General features: G+C 52.2%; 1 protein-coding gene across 1 annotated transcript in view; it reads right to left on the bottom strand.

The window, feature by feature from the left end:
• The window catches only part of RNF165 (ring finger protein 165), a 46,878-nt gene that overhangs the window by 39,503 nt on the left and 2,963 nt on the right, over positions 1-4,412 (bottom strand). The window lies entirely within an intron of this gene.

The following is a 4,412-nucleotide window of genomic DNA, read 5'->3' on the forward strand; positions in this document are numbered from 1 at the left end:
CTCCAGCCTGCTGAGCAGTCAGCCCACATCGGGATGGGTCCCCACAACCCTGAGGCCCCTGGAGTCCACCCTTTCCCAAACAGGACGTGTGGTCGTGGCAGGGTTCATGGACAGTTGCCCCGTGTGAGATCTGATTCTCAAGGATGGGGGTGGGGACACTCAAACGTGGGAGCAGGGGGCTGTGCTGCAATTCCCAAGGCTCTGAGATGAGCCGTTCTCTCCCGCTGAGCTTGAGATCTGCACTTGGGGAAGAGAGGGCGTTTAAAAATAGCACGACTGACTTGAATACCTCTGCTCCCTGCCTGCTGCAAGTCAGATCCAATTACTCTACTGACAAGAGGCTTTTAGCCCAGGGAGCCTGGCATCCTGGATGCCACTCCAGGGGGCAGGACACCATGGTACCCTAGACCCTCCTTCTCCCAGAGGGCACCCAAGGGTCCAGGAGAAAGGGACCAAGGAGAGGCAAAGATCACACACCCACACGGCCTACCCCAGGATCATCATTAGGACACATCCAGCTACTTGGTTGAATCTGGTTTCCTCAAACACCCTCCAATTGTGTTCACATTGGGTGAACCATCTTAAATATCTGACTCATGCCTGAGATTCCGCAGGAGAGCTTCACCCCTTGGGAATTCCTCTCGAAGATCCAAGTGACCCTCCCTGGGATGGGTACTGGGCCACAGTTGAAGACACACACAGAGTGTCAACTCCATGAGGCAAGACTCCCACGGTGTAGTTCACTGCTGGCACACTTGGTACTTAACTAGGGTGTGTTGAATGGACCAGTGGTAAAGGGGATTTGACAGGAAAATGCAAATGACTCCACGCAGCCCCTCTTGGTGCAAAGGTGAAAAACCATCAACTGACCCATGTTTCCTATTAATCACGGCCACGTGGCATCACCTCATCAACGAAGGCCTAACCCAGGGGTCTCCAGGAAACGTGTCTCTTTCCTTTCTCCAGCCAGTCACTGCATCTTTCAGCAAACTTGCCCAACCCAAAGCCACCTCCGGTGACCCTGTGAACCCAGCAAAGGCTAGAGCTGCAGCTGTTTTCTGCAAGGCCTCACCCACCTTCTCCAGGAGCAGTCCTCTCCTTTCTACTCCAGTTCTCTCCCTTCCTTCAACTGTGGAAATGACTGGCTGCTAGGGGAATGCAAACTAAGAGAGCTGCCCCTGAGGAGCAGAGGAGAGAGCCTGGAGCCATCAGGCGTGTGTTGCATGTCTTGTCTCTGACACTCGTCAACTCCGCCCCATGCTTTGTCACAAGGAGCCTGTCTCAGCAACTTCCCCAGGGTGGAGACGGGGTCTTGATCATCTGCACCTGGCACACACTGGTGCCCAAGAGATGTTTAATTAATGAGTGTACGTGTGCGCGCGCGCGCGCGTGTGTGTGTGGGTGTGTGTGGGGGGGGTGTCCTATGAACATTGCAAAGGCATATGTGGAAAATCAGGCGGTTGCTTGCTGACCGCTTTTAGTGGCCTGGACAGTTGAGGAAAGGATTCATAAAGCTAGTTCACCATGTGCCACGTCAGTGATGAAAATGGGGGGACAGTGGCGGCTCCACTCTCTGGGTCTGTTTCACTTCCTCTGTGATGGCTTGAACTTGTCTGTCTGTCAGAAAGGCCCTCCCTAAAGCTAAGCCCATGGATGGTTTTTGATGACAGCTCTGAGTGTTTCCGGGCAGGGCTCCAGGTCACAAGCAAGATCGAGGCCCTAAGCACCTCCCTGGGGTAAAATTCCACCAAGAATCAGGAGTCTTGTGAAGCTAACGAGTAATGATCCTGATCCTGAAGACAGAACACTGGACCTGAGGGGTCCAGTCTCAGGACCTAGGGGGCTCTGACCTTCACCATAACTCATACACCTGACTGGCCGGCTCCTCTTTCTCCATGCTGACTGTGGGGAGCCAAGTGTGTGGATGCAGAAGTTGGAAGGATGACAGTTGCTGGCATTTCACAGATGAGACATTGAGCCTCTAGAACTCTCTCATTCATGCATTCTCATTCTCTCTCTCCCTCCCTCTGAGACCAGCTGAAGAGCAGAAAAGCACAGTGCAAGGGGAGGAGCACGAAGCCCAAGCCGGCGAAGCATTTGGTGCCTTAAGAAGTGGAGCCAAAGCAGAGTGGGACCCTGATAGCATGTAACCTTAGAGGTGGAAGATGTATCAGCGGGGTCACCAAGGACCTCCCACCCACCACCCCTTCACCACTTCACAACTTGGCAGTCCAACTTGCTGCAACCGCAATGGAGAGGTTTGGCAATGGCAGTGAAAATCATAAATACACAATCCTTGTCAAGAGGCAACTCCATCTGGCATCCTATATGTAAATGCGTACAACTCCAGTAAAGATATGCGCACAAAATGTGCACCATTGCTTGTAAGTACAAAGGACTGAAACAGCCAAATGTCCATCAATAGTGAACCGTGTGTTCAGGAAACACTGTACAGCCATGAGAAAGAAAGACCATGGTCTCCAGGATGCCTTATGCCTTGAAGTGAAGAAAGCAAGGACTCGGAAAGATCCTTTGAATTCTTCATTTATAAATAGGGAGGTTAAGACACAGGGGATGAGAAATGAGTTGCAGAAAGCCATCTCTCGGTTAGAGCTTCCCTGATGGCTCAGCAGGTAAAGAATCCAGCCGCAATGCTGGAGACACAGGAGACGCGGGTTTGATCCCTGGGTCGGGAAGATCCCCTGAAGGAGGAAATGGCCATCCACTCCTGTATTCTCAGCTGAAAAATCTCACAGACAGAGGAGCCTGGTGGGCTATAGCCCACGGGGTTACAAAGAGCTGGACACAACTGAGCGATTAAGCAGGCATGCCTGTCTATTAGAAGCAGTTCTGAGCTGGGACCCAGATGACCTGATGCCCAGGCTAGAGGTCCCACCACTGCACCACAATTTCCGCCATACTCAGATGTGGCCGGGAGTCCAGAGCCCCTCAGCCTCTCCACCCCGATACTTAACAACCCAGAGTCAGCCTAGTCTTTCTCTATGAAATCCACACTTGTAGTGCCCGAGCTTTAGTCCCTTCCCTCCTGCTCTGCCCTTGACTAAATCAAGGAAGAGGGCGTCACCATCTTTCCCTGAAGATGTGCCCCAGTCTCAAAGCATCCTCTGATCCCCTGCCTTCCCACCTTCTTAGAAGATGACACCAGTCAAAGAAGACTGCTTTATTCTAGATGGTGGAGCCTGCTCCCTAGGACACCATCCTATCTGATCAGAGTAACCCATATCAATGTGCCCTTTCCCCTCGTTAAGTAGAAAATAAACTTAAGGGCTATCTTTTCTTTGGAGGCAGTGGAGCCATCCACACATCTCAGTCTTAAAGGCTTGTGGTTATAAGGAGGGCTCACATTTCTACTGGACCCACCGTGTGCCAGGCACTGTTAGCTGCATCACATATATTAACTCTGTAATCCCCAGGACCCCATGGTGTCGCTACTCTTACTGTCCCCACTTGCTCAGTGAAGAAACCAGGCACAGCAAGGGCAATGTAACCTGCCCACAGACCGACCTGAGGTAGGAACTGGCCCTGAGGGCAGCCAGGCAGTACGTAGCGAACTGAGATTTGAAACAGAAGCCACAACTTACAAAAAGGCCTGTGCAGTGACTCACAAAACAGATAAATGGCGCAGCCCAGACTATCTAAGCTCAAATTCTTTTGACACCAGCTCACTCACACCCATATGTTCCAAGATAAGACCACAGACGAGCTGATCTGACAGCAATTCCAAATAGGCTTGTGTGTTCTAAAGATATGACTTCTGACTGTTCCAGCGAAGCAGTAGCTGAGCAACCCTGACCAAGACTGGGCTATATTAACTCCAGCCCCCAAACTCCATAAGCACCCCTTCTCTAAAGCCCGTTTTGAGGTGCCCCACGGTTTCCCAAGGTGCGTGCTCTGCCTTGCTGCAGCAGGCTAGCATGCCTGACTTTGTTTTTCTCCAGGTGTGTTCTTGGTGGTCTTGGCTGGTGGGCTTGCATGGGATGTATGCGTGTGCTGTGCTCAGTCATATCTGACTCTTTGCGATCCCCTGGACTGCAGCCCGTCAGGCTCCTCTGTCCATGGGGATTCTCCAGGCAAGAATATTGCAGTGGGTAGCCGTTTCCTTCTCCAGAGGATCTTCCCAACCCAGGTCTCCTGCATTGCAGGTGGATTCTTTACCGTCTGAGCCACCAGGGAAGCCCTTCATGGGATAGACCTGGGATTTGAACCTAGGAAGTTGGTCTGTGTGCTGAGTGTTCCTCTTGTATAGGTGTCCTACTCTCCAGGCTGTTGTCATAGCTGCCGGTCAACCTAGCCCGAGGTCAGCCCTGGCTCTGGGCAGGAGGGAGATTGGGTCAAGGGACAGCAAGGCAAGGCCTGCTCTTTGGCAGAACCTCCCCTTCTGCCGCCTCTTC

Source organism: Bison bison, unplaced genomic scaffold, assembly GCF_000754665.1.
Source record: "Bison bison bison isolate TAMUID 2011002044 unplaced genomic scaffold, Bison_UMD1.0 scf7180017864170, whole genome shotgun sequence".
NCBI lineage: Eukaryota > Metazoa > Chordata > Mammalia > Artiodactyla > Bovidae > Bison > Bison bison.